The sequence below is a fragment of the Vicia villosa genome, linkage group LG2, assembly GCF_029867415.1.
Source record: "Vicia villosa cultivar HV-30 ecotype Madison, WI linkage group LG2, Vvil1.0, whole genome shotgun sequence".
Lineage (NCBI taxonomy): Eukaryota > Viridiplantae > Streptophyta > Magnoliopsida > Fabales > Fabaceae > Vicia > Vicia villosa.
The window spans coordinates 192,593,744-192,611,584 of record NC_081181.1 but is presented as its reverse complement, the minus strand read 5'-3'; the positions used below and the strand labels follow the sequence as shown (position 1 = coordinate 192,611,584).

Below are 17,841 nucleotides of genomic sequence, written 5' to 3'. Positions count from 1 at the left end.
AAATGGTCATTATTACCACTATCAAAGAGTTTTTCTCTTCTTTTGAAGTTTAAAAATGAATGTACTTTAATGTAGCATGAGAAAAACGTGTTATTTTTAACAATTATTTATGTCACTAATATAGAAATCAATTACACAAATATTTATAAGTAGAAAATACTAGACAAACATACATAAGTAACATATGAGTTAAATAACATTATAATAATGTGCTAATCTAAACAATTCTTAATTATTTTATGATCACCAAAAAAAATATTATATATATATATATATATATATATATATATATATATATATATATATCATTTCATTTTACTAAAAATGTGAATTTTATAATAATAAATACTTTATAAATTAAATCAATTACATAAACTTAAACACAAATAAGAATAGAATGAACACACCAGTATCCGTACAAACACACATTATTCATATCAAAATTCGTGCGAATTGACGGGTTATTACGTTTTTTTTATATAATTTAGAAACATATGAGTGTAATAGGTCAGTACCCATACGAATGCACGGGTGTCCAGATCATAATTTCTAGGAATATGTGAGTTATTATATTTTTTTGTACAATTCAAAAAAATAAAAATAAAATATTTTAAAAAATATATGATTCCAAACACGAGAAAAATTTATTGTTTTTTAGCTACTTATGTTACTAATATTATTATTTTAAATTTTTTAATTTAAGATACAATATTTTTATGACGATATTTTGGTAAAAATATTTTAGTTTTCCTTTAAAAATATGTATTTCTTTTAAAAATAATAAAATTTTTTAGTAAAACAATTTTTTTCTTTTTTACTTTATTATTACATTTTGAAAACAAAAGTGTGCGTACCACACCAATACCCATGCGAACGCCCGGATAACACACCAGTAGCGTTTGAACGCACGGGTAACCATACCAGAATCCGTGCAAACTCATGAGTTATTTTATTTTTTATTTTAACAAATAAAAAAATAAAAGTAAATATATTTAAAATAATTTATGAATCCAAAAGGAGAAAAATGTATTATTTTTTAATTATTTATTTTACTAATAGCTTTGTTTTGATATTTTTTTTTAATTTAAGATATAATATTTTTTAAAATTGTGTGTAATACAACGGTACCCGTACAATTGTTTCATATAAAGTTAGTGAAAAAATATTATATAAACGGGAACATGAAATTATTGCTCGAACTATTGAATATTAACGAGAATATGAAGTTAATAATTAAAATATTGAATATTAACGGGAAAATAAAGTTATTGATCATAATATTTAATATTAACAAAAATATTAAATTACTTATTAAAATATTGAATATTAACGGGACCATGAAGTTACTAATCAAAATATTTAATAATAACAGAAACGTAACATTATTGATTAAAATATTGAATAATAACGGGAATATAAAGTTACTGATAAAAATATTGAATAATAATAAAACAACTTTACTATTGGTTTATATATATTTTACAATAATTATAAAACAAATATTATATATATATATATATATATATATATATATATATATATATATATATATATATATATATATATATATAATTCAAATATTTTTATATATTGATAGAATTATAGACACCAATTTATTATCTCTTTTAAAAAAATTCATTTTATTTGTATTATATTTTAGAAACAAATGCGTGTATCAATCTTCTTTCATATTTTCATATTTATTTTTTCATATAATTTTTATTTAACTATTTTATTTCATTTTTGCTACAAAATAAATTATTTAAAACAAATAAGCGTACCATACCGGTACCCGTGCGAACGCACGGATATCCGCTAGTTATTACTAGTTTTCAAAGTAAACTATATAATTAGTAGTATTCAAAATAAACCCAATTTAATATACATTTTCCATTATTTGACTGTATAGCTTGAATGGTCCAACTCAATTAGTCAAGTCTTCCTTCATAATATTATTTTATACATGGGAACTAAGATTTGGAATTTTATTAGAGTTTTGACTGTAGTTACAAACACGCAAGTTCACATTGTTAATTTCCCACATGTAGTTGATCATCGTTTATATATAATATAATCGACTTTTTTGGATCTTTATGACTTAAGTCCAGGACTTTCTGAAGTCAAAAATTACAACTAATTGTTCATCTTTGATTATAAAATAACAAGTCTAAAATCATTACTATATTTTTTAGTCAAGGTGAGGAGTTATAATGTGAACATGATCGTGTTGAACTATTCAAATCATGGTTAAATTAAACTGTGACATAAAAATAAGATAACTACACAAACATGTTTTTGATTATTAATTTAAATGAATGAATAATGTCATTTGAAGTTTACTCATAAAAAATAATAATAATAATTGATTAACAACCAGCATTATTAAGTCAACATTAAACCTCGCCTATGCTCTTTAAATATCACTTTCTTTCTTATTCATTATACAGCAAATATTCAAACTCACTAACTATCTCATCAATCATGTTTCGTGTATTGGGAAATCTTACACAAACAAGACCAGTTCAAGTGCAGAATTTCATGTTAAGCCTAACTAGATCCTCCTTCAAGTAACTAATCACTTCTTCTGTTTACTTTTATCATTTATTTGATCCAGTATGCTTGAATTTCATTTGGTTTTCTTTTCTATATATTTTTTCCATTAAAAAATATCTTGTTGAATATGTATAGTTATAGCTCCATAAATTGCATGAAATTATAGCATAAAAGTCGATGTTTCAGAATTTAAACTCTGGAAAACATAACTACTAAACTAAATGTTGTTTGTTTGGATGTAGAACAACTCGTGGTGGATCAAGAAAGTCAGACCTCAGCAAAGGGGGTGGTGGACAAATTAATAAAATTAATGGAACAAAGGAGGAGACGACGGGTTTGACAAACAACAACAAAAATTAAGTTTCAGAATGATGACAATGGATTGCAGCCAAACCTATAGTATAGTACATGCAGTTTTGATGTTCGCAAATTTTAATTAAGATTAATTATTTGAATGATGGTCGTGGTTAGTGAATTGTAGACGAGTTGATTTATACGCAATAGGGGTAGATTCAAATATTATCATGTATTCCGCGGGGAAAAAAATTGATTCAAATTAAAAGTGAAAATTGATTCAAATTAAAAGTGAGTTAAAGTAAGTTCTAATTAAAAATTATGTTTAGACTCAAAAATTATAAATCTTAATGTTGTGGATTGGGCCTGTGGCTGACCCACCGTTGAGCACAGCCCAATCCATATCCATGTCGAAGACGACCTAAAGTGCTGGCCCAATTCGTTAGGGCCGGTGGAGAACACATTCCCCACGTGCTCCTCACCCGATAACATGTCACCAACTGCACCCCACGTTTCGCGTGACTAGCGAAACCGTCTTGTCCTTCGAAACAGACAAGTTCATCCATGATCTAGAAATTGCGAGGCAGTTGGTCCATGACAATGAGCATGAGCTGCTCATCCCTACTTTCACGTTGGAATCCCAGCAGTCATCACTATAACAAATAACACTTTTAACCTCAGACACGAAATGCTTTTTACCTCGGCTAAGGCATCAAGATAACGAAAGGCATCATGAAAAGTTTTCACTTAACACCTCGGTGATACGAAAACCGAGGAGTATAGTTATAAGCCTATGGGTTCGAACCCAAGAAGTTGCACTTTTAATATTTGCAAAACTAGCGTATCTTTTATATCGGTTTAATAAAAAACCGAGGGATATGGTTATTATAATTTTTTTAGTTTTTTAAAATTTGTTACATTGATTGCCTAGAATATTAAATTGTTTACCCAAAATATTATGTTATTTACTCAATATTACATTGTTTACACTGAATATTAAAATTAAAATAAAAGTAAAATTCCATAGAGTACAAGATAAAAATCAAATTCTCTAGTGTCTAGATAGAAATCAAATTTCCTCGAGATTTAGACTTTAGATCTTCTAACTATTGAATATTAGGGAAAATCTTTAGTTTCTGATGGAAAAAATGGTAAGATAATTAATATCAAATATCAAATCATTTTCGGTTGGAATAAATATTTAAGAAAAACCTTGAACTCAGAAAACTTTCTTCTCTTGCAATCCATCAAAGAGAACTTTTCAAAGCGTCCATAGGTTTCAAGCGCTTCATATCTTTCGTCTAGGTTAAATTTCAATATTCAACATGGTTATATAATGGACATCCCTTAGGTTTCACGTGGATCACTAAGGGAGCGTCTTGAACCTTGATGAACATTAAATGGACGAAAAATATTTATTAAGGCTGGTGAAAAATATATAGAAAATAAAACGCTTAAACATCACCTCGGGAATGAAAAACCACCAAGTTGAATGCGTTTTTTTTGTAACATTGTCTTGACATAATATAAAAAATACATTGTATACAATAAATCTTCGATGGTATAAAGATTTAAATTCTAGATGTCTGTTAGAAAGTATAGGATAAGTATTTTTAGTATCGTCTCCTTAGGGATTGATGCGATATTATTGCCGTTCTACAGCTTAGTGTATTTTGAGTTAAGATTTTGGATGTTTTTAGTGTCATGAAAGATAAATAGCATGAAAACAAATTAAAGACAATAACTTAGGATTTAAAAACGGTTTGGTAAAACTGTGTCAAGATTAGTGTTCATTAGTTTGCTTCATATGTACTCTAATGATTATATATATGAACCTATTCATGATTAATACAATCACATATCCTCTCGATACCATTTATCTCTAAAGCAATATCGTGATTATTATCATATTCACCGTCAGATGATCTCTCATGCCGACAATCAACATGATAATCTTAAAAGCTTGATACTTGTGATTATCAACTCACAAATCTATCTCTAGAGTTTGTTTATTGATAGATGAATATCTTTTAGGTCTAGCTTTGAAACATATCTCTCAATAATGATCCAAAACAACAAATGAAACATAAATAACAAGATATTCACCATGTATTAATCATTAACCAAGTTCATACATAATAGATCAAAGAAAGTACATATTTACAAACTAACTACCTCTAATCTTGACACAAGATGAAACTTAGCCCTCCATATTCATGGAAGCTTCAACAACAAGCAACAAACCAAGATTTAGTGACATCAAACTCAAGAAGATCAAAGAAAGATGTTTGGAAATCTTGATTTTCTCTTAAGAAAAATGGTTTTCTCTTCTTCTCTTGCCCTAACTTTTCTTCCAAGTGTGTGTTATGATAAGATCTAAGCTAACCACCTTTTTTCATCAATTTTATGTGGCTAAGAACAAAAGTCGAAAAGGTAGGTCCGCTGAGCGGAGCAGGTCCGCTCAGCGGAGCAGTAAAAATATCTGATTTGTCTTCAAGGTCCGCTGAGCGGAGGTAATTTTTCACTTGTCCCTGCCCATGTCCGCTTCAACTCCGCTGAGCGAACTTTCTTGTGGGAAATCTCTGCCTGGGTCCGCTTCAACTCCGCTGAGCGGACCTTCTTGCACAAAAATTCCTCTTTTGGCTTTCCAACCTCATTGCAAGCTTGTTTTGACTATTCTTTTCATTCCATCTTGCCCAAAAATTGTTGAAACCTAAAGAAAACATTACAAGAGTTAATAAATTAACTAACTTTAGAAAATAAACACAAAGTTATTTATTTACATACTATTATATCAAAAGGTGATCAAATTTGGCACAAGAGTTTCAGAAATACCACAAAACTTATATACAAACTATACACAATTGGGATTCTAACAACTCTCCCCAACTTTGATCTTTGTTTGTCCTCGAACAAAGCTAGCTCAGAAGCAAATATCAACACATCACACAAGGTTAGTAACATCAATTGAATGGTTCAAACTTGAGTTACATACCTACAAGATAAGTCTTCCTTGCTTGTACAAGATTCTAACATGACTATGAAACATTTCCTAAACACAAACATTTCAACACAATTGCATTAAAAATATAATGTTCATGAATGAATCACCTATGTTTCACTTCACAAAATAATTGAAGGACAATTGCCATGATAGCATAAGGGACAAATCACACTCACTAGTAATGATGCACATCCAAAACAATTCATATATTCATCTATACTATGCACACGAGACAATAGAGACAAAGATCACTGAGGACTTCATTTGGTTGTAACTTGGCCTGGGTTCCAAACAAGTGATATTATATGTACACGGCCATTGAAACAAAAAGGGTGAATGATCATGGAAAGCATTATTTATGTACAACACTAATAATATTTTACCCTTTTGTTTTTTTTTCACCATACAATGCATTCTTTTCCATAGATCATTTGAATTTTTCTTTTTCTCTTTATCATATGCTCATTCTTTCTCAATTCTTTTCATTGATTTTCCTTTTCCAAAGAATGCATTGCACCACCATTTTCTTTCTTTTCTTTCTCTTTAAGAAACATCTCTCCCCAACTTTAAACATTTCCATCTATAAAGACATCAATGCTTTCCATTCAAGGTTCAAGTACTATTGGGTTAAGTGTTTGCCAAAGAAATTGTCAAGTGAATCACTTTTCTTTATCAAAATTCATTGTGTTTTCCTTTGAGTCACTTGACAAAACAAAAATTTAGGCTCAAAATTGGTTACAAAAGATCACACACTCACGGGCGGGTAGCCTTGATTAGGGTGGTTTTTCTCATACTACTCAAAAAATTTGCCTCGATCCCTTATAAGCTCTAATGTCTCATACAAAGCAAGATTAAACATGAATCATTTGAGTTAACATCAATCACTAGAACACTCTTATTTTTGTACACAATGGAAGTCCACTCACTTATCTAGTTTTGTCCTAATTTTGATTCAAACACAAACAAAATTTCTAGAATGCAATGTGATAAAAACTTTGTGTAAAGCCCTTAGATCATAGTCACCTTATAATCTACAAAGCAACAAAATACTTACCTTGGTATGAACATCATCAAGAATATCATCATCACCATCCAAATTTTTGATGTTGACACACCTTATCACTTTTTCTTCTTTAGAGCATCACTTCTATTCCAAGACAAACACAAAAAATTATATACACCTTAACATATAATATATGTACACTATTCTACTACTAAAACACAATATTATAACAACAAGGGCATAAATTGCCCACACAAGCACATATTACTTAAACAAAATACTTAATCAACAAAGGCATAAGTTGCCTACAAAATATGTTCGGGTGGCACCCACGGCCACCAAAGTACATCAAACCTCATCCTCATACGGATGGCACAAAAGTAGTTACTAACAAAAGCAAAAGCAATAGAAACACATGCTACTAGTTCAACAACAGAAAGTAAAATCAAAGTATTATAGAACTAAACATAAACTAAATAAACAACAATAAAAATCGACACTGGATATCCTCAATCCTCCTCATCATCCTGCTCCAAGCCATCTCCTTCCTCTTCTTCCTCTTCACCATCCCCCTCTCTGAAAAATGGCCTCTCCGCAGGCCATGCACAATGAGCCTCATACTCCTCATTAGTAGGAAAAGAGGGAACATCCGCCGGATTGACTTGGTGGCGATAGAGCTTGCAGAGAGAATCATGAATCATAGCTTGTGATCTTATGTTGGCATCAAAATACGCCCAATTGTACCTGCAAGCTAATTCCTCATTATACCTACCACCAGCAGGAGGAGCCATGTTCTGTGGCTGAGGATGCTGCTGGACACCTAGCTTAGGAGAGCAATGCCTGTGCACATAGCCGGTGTCCACAACACTAGTGGATTTCATACTTGCCACATTAGGAAACTCCACACCTGCTTTCCTGCATAGTCCCATAATCAAACTTGGAAAACCAAGCTGAGCAGAAGGCTTTGTCCCTGACTTGGTACCACTTGAAGCCACGATCCTCATCTCCTCAGAAATGATTTGAGCCACATCCACCTCTCCACCTGTCATAATCCAAAACAAAAGACAAGACATATCAATGGTCAGGTCAGAAGTGTGGCTTCTCGGCATGACATTGTTTAGGAGGAAGACTGTGTACAGCTGCGCCATTTGAGTCATATTCTTCTTGTCCATCTTCTGAATATAACCGGAAGGGTTAAGAGTGAACCCTCGGTGCTCAAAAGACAACAAATCAGCAATCTCCTGCATATTCCAAGTTTTTGCAGCCTTTTTCCTTGCATACTCACACTTGTCACCTGCAGCACGATGAGAAGGTCTTCCCAAAAAAGTGTTAATTGCATCCCTTGAAAAAGAAATTCCCCTACCTCTCCCATAGGAGGTGTAAGTGTACACCCTTCCCTCAATCGGAATCGCATTAGCATAGAACTCACGTACGATGTCTGCATTGATTTGAGAGTCAGGAGAGATCAAAGCTTCCCACTTGCGTTCCACAATGTTTTCCAGAAACTGATAAAAGTTACCGCTTTGTGGGAGGTCAAACACCTTTTCAGGCCAAATCTTTCTACCAACCAACTTCTCAAACCTTGCCTGCTGCTCTGAACCTAGAAACCTATGTGAATCGAAGGGTGGTTGCGGAGCAGCACCAGAACTTGAACCGGTCAATTGCCTAACTCGCTTTCCCCGATCACTTCTTGACGACATCTACAAAAAAAACAACACAACATCGAACAATCATCGTCAAAAGCAACATTTATAGAATACTACATGTCCATTGGTAGTGTTAAACCAGGCCCTAAACCATTGCATCAAACACAGATAACAGAACTGAGATTCTGCACTCAGCAGGGTCCGCTCAGCGGACCTGCGCAGAAATTCAAAAATTCTGCAGACACAGGTCTGCACCAGGAACATCCATGGGGTTTCAAACCCCATTCCACAACACTTTTAAGCACGAAAACATGTAAGGAAATAGAGAATCACAGCATGCAAGTGATAAAACCCTAAAATCTAAAATCTAATCTAAACTAAACCTAAAATATAAACAAGATTTCTTAATAAAATCAAACCTAAACACTAGATATTACTAAACCTAACTTCAAATCTAAAAAGGAAAAAAATATTTGCATAACCCTACAATGACATCATTGAAAAATTATGAACAACATTAGAAACATACCTTGCTGAAAATGGACAAGAACAAAAGTGCAGCAACTTTGAACAAATAAAAAATTGGAACTTGGAAGGTTTGAAAATGGTGGAGAAGGAGAAGGAAACAAGTGAGAGGCACAAATGTGGTGAGTTAGGGTTCTGAATCCGCTCAGCCACAAATTCTGCTTTAATTGGGCCTTTGGACCGGTTTGGTCCATTGGACCCTGTTATTTTTTTCTGGTTTTTAGCAGGTCCGCTCAGCGGAGGGGGGTCCGCTGAGCGAATGACAGAAAACTGCAATTTTCTGGTTTTTCAGCAGTCTGTTCCACTCGATTCTTTCTCCACCGACTTTTCAAATGTCCCACAACACATAAAACAGAGAATACTTACAATGTTGGGGTGCCTCCCAACTAGCGCTTTGTTTAACGTCGGTTAGCTCGACGGTCCGAGGCGGCTTTACGGATCAAAAATCGGAACGGATTCCGAATTTCGATCGACTTCACCACCAAGATACAACTTGAGTCTTTGACCATTCACAGTCCAACTTTCATTTGTTGTCGGATTTTCAAGCACAACCGCTCCATAGTCTTTTACTTCCTTAATTCGGAACGGACCCGACCATTTGGATTTCAACTTGCCCGGAAACAACTTCAACCTTGAATTGAACAATAGAACCATTTGGCCTTCATTGAACTCCTTCTCCACAATCTTTTTATCATGATACCCCTTCACTTTCTCCTTGTAGATTTTGTTGGATTCATAGGCTTGTAATCGCAATTCTTCCATCTCAAGCAATTGCAATCTTCTCATTTCACCACTTGCCTTAGGATCAAAATTAAGCAACTTCAAGGCCCAAAATGCCTTATGCTCCAATTCTACAGGTAAATGACAACTCTTCCCGTAAACCATTTGAAACGGAGTAAAACCAATCGGTGCCTTGTATGCCGTACGGTAAGCCCATAAAGCATCATCCAACTTGTGTGACCAATCCTTTCTTGATGAAGAAACAGTTTTTTCCAAGATTCTTTTAATTTCTCGGTTGGAAACTTCGGCTTGACCATTAGCTTGCGGATGATAGGCCGTTGTTACTTTGTGCTTCACACCATATTGTTGTAAGACTTTTTCAAGTTGCGTGTTGCAAAAATGTAAGCCACCATCACTAATGAGAATCCTTGGTGTTCCAAACCTTGTGAAAATGTTTTTCTTCAAGAACTTGATTACAGTCTTTCCATCCGCCTTTGGACACGCTATTGCTTCCACCCATTTTGAAACATAATCAACCGCAACCAATATATACTCACAACCAAAAAATGAAGGAAATGGTCCTACAAAGTCTATTCCCCAACAATCAAATACTTCCACTTCTAACATATTTGTCAATGGCATTTCATTCCTTTTGCTCACTCCACCACTTCTTTGAAAATTGTCACAACTTTGTGCATGCAAGTAGGCATCTTTGAATAACGTCGGCCAATAGAACCCGGATTGGAGAACTTTTGCCGCCGTTCTTTGTCCACCATAGTGCCCACCATAAGGTGAGTTATGACAATGCCACAAAATTCTCATTGCTTCTTCCCTTGTCACACATCTTCTTAACACACCATCCACACCAATTTTGAACAAGTATGGATCATCCCACACATAAAATTTGGCATCATGAAGGAACTTCTTTGTTGCACTTTTACTCCAATCTTCCGGTATCCATCCCGATGCCTTGTGATTAGCCATGTCAGCAAACCACGGCCTTTCTTCCACCATGAACAACTTTTCATCAGGGAATGATTCAAAAACCTCTTCTTCTTTGTTTGTTACCTCCTCATTTACCAACCTTGACAAATGATCCGCCACCAAGTTTTTCGCTCCTTTCTTGTCTCTAATCTCTAAGTGGAATTCTTGTAGCAACAATATCCACCTGATTAGCCTTTGCTTTGAATCCGGCTTGGTAAGCAAATACTTTATCGCTGCATGGTCAGTGTAAACAACAACTTTCGAACCAATTAAGTAGGACCTAAATTTTTCTAATGCATATACAATAGCTAGTAGCTCTTTTTCGGTTGTTGCATAGTTAATTTTCATTAAGAACCTTACTAGCATAGTGTATAGCATGAAAAAATTTTCCTTTTCTTTGACCCAACAGCGCTCCTACCGCATAATCACTAGCGTCACACATTAGTTCAAAATCAAGTTTCCAATCGGGCGCTATGATTATGGGTGCGGTAGTCAATCTTTGTTTCAATTCATTGAAAGCTAAAAGACATGCATTATCAAAAACAAAAGACTTATCTTTGTTGAGCAAGTTGCTCAAAGGCTTTGCAATCTTTGAGAAGTCCTTGATAAACCTTCTATAGAATCCCGCATGGCCTAAGAAGCTTCGAATTCCTTTGACATTTGTTGGCGGTGGCAACTTTTCAATAACCTCCACTTTTGCTCGGTCGACTTCAATTCCTTTGGAAGAAACTTTGTGACCAAGAACTATGCCTTCGGTAACCATGAAATTGCATTTTTCCCAATTAAGGACCAAGTTGGTTTCAACACATCTTTTCAACACGGCATCCAAATTCTTCAAACAAAGATCAAATGAAGCTCCAAAAACAGAGAAGTCATCCATGAAAACTTCCATTGTCTTTTCTATGAAGTCCGAGAAGATAGCTTGCATACATCTTTGGAAAGTGGCCGGTGCATTACACAATCCAAACGGCATTCGCCTATAAGCAAAAATTCCAAAGGGACAAGTGAACACCGTTTTCTCTTGATCTTCCGGATTGACCGAAATTTGGTTGTACCCGGAGTAGCCGTCCAAGAAACAATAGAACTCTTGACCCGATAATCTTTCCAACATTTGGTCCATAAAAGGTAAAGGGAAGTGATCTTTCCTAGTAGCTTGGTTAAGCTTTCGGTAATCAATACACATCCTCCAACCCGTCACGGTCCTTGTCGGAATCAACTCATTCTTTTCATTTGTGATCACGGTCATTCCTCCTTTCTTTGGTACCACTTGAACTGGACTCACCCATGCACTATCGGAAATAGGATAAATCATTCCGGCTTCCAATAGTTTCACCACTTCCTTTCTTACAACTTCTTTCATTGTAGGATTCAACCGGCGTTGAGGTTGAGCTACCGGTTTAAAATCCTCCTCCATCATAATTTTATGCATACAATAGGCCGGACTAATCCCTTTTAAATCGGAAAGAACCCATCCTATTGCCTCCTTGTTAGCTTTCAACACATGAATTAATTTCTCTTCCTCCTTGTTAGACAATGAACCACTAATGATCACCGGCTTCTTACCACCTTCTTCAAGAAAAACATATTTCAAATGAGGTGGTAACATCTTCAATTCTAACTTAGTTTCCTCCACCTTTGGCTCATCTTTCAACTCCTCCATATTTGCTTCAAAAGGACTTATCTCTTCAAAAACATCAAGATCTCGCAAACACTCTTCAATCTCTTTTTCTTCTTCTTCGTTGAGAACATCAAGAGCTTTAGTTAATGTTTTCTCAAGAGGATTAAACACATGAGCTCGACTTTCAACTTGCATGATAACTTCCTCCATAGCATCAATTCTAAAACAATCACTTGTATCATTTGGATATTTCATTGCTTTTGAGAGATCAAAACACACTTCCTCATCTTGGAACCTCAATTTCATCAAACCATCATCAATGTCTATCATCATCCTTGCCGTCTTCATAAAAGGTCTTCCTAGTATCAATGGGGTATCAACATCTTCCTCCATATCAATAACAACAAAATCAACTGGAAAGAAGAACTTGTCAACTTTCACAAGCAAATCTTCCGCTATCCCAAAAGGCATAGTTGTAGACTTATCGGCTAATTGAAGTGTCATTCTTGTATTTTTCATATCAACAATGCCTAACCTCTTGACCATGGATAAAGGAATCAAATTGATACTTGAACCCGTGTCAACCAAGCCTCTTCCAATATGAATGTCACCAATAGTAACCGGCAAAGTCACTCTTCCCGGATCTCTTTCCTTTCTTGGTAAAGTACTTTGAATGATTGCATTACATTTAGCATCTAAGACAACCGTTTCAGGCTCAGTGTAACTTCTTTTCTTTGTGAGGATGTCCTTCATAAACTTGGCATATTTTGGCATTTGCTCTAAAGCTTCGCCAAAAGGAATATTAATTTGCAACTGCCGAAATATGTCCAGAAAACGCGCATATTGCCTCTCATTATCTTTCTTTGAGGGAGCATGAGGATAAGGTAGATTCCGAACGGGAGGACTCATAACTTTCTTCTTTCCCTCTTGAATCTTTCTCTTTTTCTCTCTATTTTTTTCTTTTTCTTCCTCACTTTTTTCTTCACTCTCATTTTCAACTAAAACTCCCTCATTTTTCTTTGGTTCTACTTCACTTTCTACCTCTTTCTCCTTTTCTATCCTAACTTCCTCCTCCTCAACCTCCTTCTCCACTTCACTTTCAAGCACCCTCCCACTCCTAGTTACAACCGCTTTGCAATGCTCCTTAGGATTGGTTTGAGTGTTTGCCGTGAATGATGGTCCAGTTTGCTTCTCGGCTAGTTGTTTCGCAAGTTGGCCGACTTGAGTCTCTAGATTCTTTATTGCCGCTTCATTACTCTTTTGATTCGCCATTGATGCTTGCATGAATTGATTTAGAGTCTCCTCCAACTTTGAAGGCTTGTCTTGAGAAGGTGGTTGTTGTTGATAAGGATTTTGTCTTTGTTGATAATTATCTTGTCTCCACCCTTGGCCATATTGTGGTGCATTAGGCCTTTGTTGGTATCCACCTTGATTTTGGTAAGGAGATTGTCTTTGTTGATAGCCTCCTTGATTTTGATTCGCCATATAATTCACTTCATTCACCGGTGGACAATATCCGGTAGGATGGTCTCCACTACAAAGCTCACACGAAGCAACTTGTTTGTTCTTGTTAGGATCTTGTAGCTCTTTGAGTTGTTGAGGTAACCTTGCCATTTGTTTTGTAAGCTCCTCCACTTGTTGAGAAAGAAGCTTATTCTGAGCAAGAATAGCATCATTGGTTCCTAATTCAATAAGCCCCGGTTTCTTTTAAACAACTCCTCAGTTATGTTGCACCTGATAATCATTTCTGGCCATTTTCTCAATTATCTCTATTGCCTCCTCTGCTGTCTTAGCCATCAAGGAACCTCCAGCAGTAGCATCTAACAGAAGTTTAGGTTGTGGTTGTAAGCCATGACGAAAAATGTGAATCTGAGTAAGTTCATCAAATCCATGACTAGGACACTTTCTCAATATTGACTTATACCTTTCCCATGCCTCATTGAGAGTTTCATTCACACCTTGAGAGAACACTGAAATTGCTGTTTTTGCTTCAAGTAACCGTGACTGAGGGAAGAACCTATCAAGAAACTTTTCTTCTAACTCAGTCCAATTTGTCATGGTTTGAGTGGGTTGGTCTAGATACCAATCCTTTGCTTTGCCAATTAAGGAGTGAGGGAATAATCTCTTAAACACCTGCTCTTCCTCTCTTTCAGGGGCTCCTACTGTTCCAGCAATTTCATAAAACTTTGTCAAGTGTGTATATGGGTCCTCATGATCAAGACCTGCAAAGGGACTAGCATAAAGTAGCTGAAGAATGTCAGTCTTCATTTCAGAATTTCTTGCATTGTTGTCATTTCGTGCAAACTGGGATGCTCTTCTTGGACTGTTAGCACATGGTGCTCTTGGCGGCGGTGGTGCTGGTGGTGGTGGATCTTGTTCTCAATGCCCTGCCATCTCTTCTTCTATAACTTGTGGTGCTGATGAAGTAGTAGCTTCTTGGGCTAATCTTCGTTCTTTGGCTAGTTTCCTTCTTCTTCTGGTTTTACTGTTCAATCTCCTTGCGGTTCTTTCAATTTCTGGATCAAAAAGAAGCTGATCTGCTGGTACACTCCCACGCATAAACCAGAGCTGAAACCCTACCCAAAAAGTGAGCAAAGACTAGGCAATAATAATAATACTTATACTCAAAACACACAAAAACTATTGCTATGCTTATAATATCTTAACGCCAATCCCCGGCAACGGCGCCATTTTGTTAGAAAGTATAGGATAAGTATTTTTAGTATCGTCTCCTCAGGGATTGATGCGATATTATCGCCGTTCTATAGCTTAGTGTATTTTGAGTTAAGATTTTGGATGTTTTTAGTGTCATGAAAGATAAATAACATGAAAAGAAATTAAAGACAATAACTTAGGATTTAAAAACAGTTTGGTAAAACTGTGTCAAGATTAGTGTTCATTAGTTTGCTTCATATGTACTCTAATGATTATATATATGAACCTATTCATGATTAATACAATCACATATCCTCTCGATACCGTTTATCTCTAAAGCAATATTGTGATTATTATCATATTCACCGTCAGATGATCTCTCATGCCGACAATCAACATGATAATCTTAAAAGCTTGATACTTGTTATTATCAACTCACAAATCTATCTCTAGAGTTTGTTTATTGATAGATGAATATCTTTTAGGTCTAGCTTTGAAACATATCTCTCAATAATGATCCAAAACAACAAATGAAACATAGATAACAAGATATTCACCATGTATTAATCATTAACCAAGTTCATACATAATAGATCAAAGAAAATACATATTTACAAACTAACTACCTCTAATCTTGACACAAGATGAAACTTAGCCCTCCATATTCATGGAAGCTTCAACAACAAGCAACAAACCAAGATTTAGTGACATCAAACTCAAGAAGATCAAAGAAAGATGTTTGGAAATCTTGATTTTCTCTTAAGAAAAATGGTTTTCTCTTCTTCTCTTGCCCTAACTTTTCTTCCAAGTGTGTGTTATGATAAGATCTAAGCTAACCACCTTTTTTCATCAATTTTATGTGGCTAAGAACAAAAGTTGAAAAGGTAGGTCCGCTGAGCGGAGCAGGTCCGCTGAGCGGAGCAGTAAAAATATCTGATTTGTCTTCAAGGTCCGCTGAGCGGAGCAGGTCCGCTGAGCGGAGGTAATTTTTCACTTGTCCCTGCCCATGTCCGCTTCAACTCCGTTGAGCGAACTTTCTTGTGGGAAATCTCTGCCTGGGTCCGCTTCAACTCCGCTGAGCGGACCTTCTTGCACAAAAATTCCTCTTTTGGCTTTCCAACCTCATTGCAAGCTTGTTTTGACTATTCTTTTCATTTCATCTTGCCCAAAAATTATTGAAACCTAAAGAAAACATTACAAGAGTTAATAAATTAACTAACTTTAGAAAATAAACACAAAGTTATTTATTTACATACTATTATATCAAAAGGTGATCAAATTTGGCACAAGAGTTTCAGAAATACCACAAAACTTATATACAAACTATACACAATTGGGATTCTAACAATGTCTCATGCAAGATGATAGAGATCTTTGGTGGAATCCAAGTTTTGTAACTTGGTGTAAGGGTTGCACCCCTAGTGCGATTTCTTTTTCCATTAATCAATTGCCTATTAAAAAAAAGTTTTGTTGTATACCTTTATGTTGCATATGCAAAAAAAACTCCATAACTTATCCAACTTCTGATAAGTGATATGTTCGCACCATGAGAATATTTATTTTCTGTACTTGCAATCCATCTCAGAGATATGTTGTAGTTGTGGTAAATATTTCCTCTCTTTGGAGCTTCTTCTTAATATTAAGAATTAGGGTAAAATCTGTTTGACGAGTGTTTATATTGTAAAGTATGATTATTATACCCCTCAGTCAACTGTAAAACCGAGGTAAATAATCATCTCATTTAAACTATCAATCGTCCTCACATGGGGTATAATTCAGTTCTAATAGAAAATCCATGATAATTTTTCAGTAGTACTACCAATACTGGCTTAACTAGTATTCTCCTAAGCTACAAAATGTAGTATCACATCCCTCTTGAACCAAACAACCAACAAAATCCAAGAATGTCTAAATCCTTAAAAATTTGATAATCAAAGCTTAAATCTTCCTACAATTGTGTAATCTCTCGATAATTCTATCAATGCTTATACACACTTCTATTAAGTTAATAAGTTAATATTGTTTACATCTTCACTTTTCACAATCCAAATTTGTTGTCTCTAAAAAACTTCTCAACATTCTGATGTTCACTCATAAATTTTTAAGCCTTTTAATTCAAAATGGAAGCAACTAGTTTTGAAATTGAAAGGTTTAACCACACCAAGTTCTTCTCATTGTGAAATATAACAATAGCTTTAATCAAATCAAGAATATTGATGTATGAGACAAAGATCAATAATCAACAAAATAAATGGTCTCAATCAAAAATTTATTTTTTAAACATTGTAAGTAAATCCACAATAAGGAAGAGGAAGATATAAGACAAGTACATAAAGAAGTTATTTATTAGGTTTAATCAAAACAATTTACTCTAAGAATCCGAGTAGTTTTCTAATTCACTAATTTCTTAAAATCATTACAAGAGATTACAAATGAGTTTGAAAAAAATTGTGTCACTAGTTCCCTAAAACAAAATTTATTTTTATCTAAGTGTTTCTCAATCTCTCAAACTCTCATTACATGAGCACACAATCCAAAGTATTAAAAATTGTTTCTCAATCCCCATATATACCATCAAATTAAATATCTCTGAAGTTTCAAGACTACACTCTAAGTAATTTTTACACTTGGATATTCTCTTAGATATTTGCAAATGTCTACAAAATTCCAAAAATATATAATCATGGGAATTTCTATCATTATATTAGAAAATTTCTTCACCCACCTCCCAACCTTCTTGCCCACCCCTGGTGAATTTACCACACTACCCCTTGTTTCGGAAGTTCATTTCCGAAAAGGTACTTTTTTTGTAAAAAAAGGTGTTTTCGGAAATGCATCT

At 34.6% G+C, this 17,841-nt stretch overlaps 1 long non-coding RNA gene across 1 annotated transcript; it reads left to right on the top strand.

The window, feature by feature from the left end:
• The first annotated feature begins 2,452 nt into the window (after positions 1 to 2,452).
• Positions 2,453 to 3,008, top strand: LOC131647772 (uncharacterized). Its single transcript, XR_009297958.1, has 2 exons — positions 2,453 to 2,567; positions 2,796 to 3,008. It is a non-coding gene; the product is annotated as an uncharacterized LOC131647772 (long non-coding RNA).
• Positions 3,009 to 17,841: the final 14,833 nt, after the last annotated feature.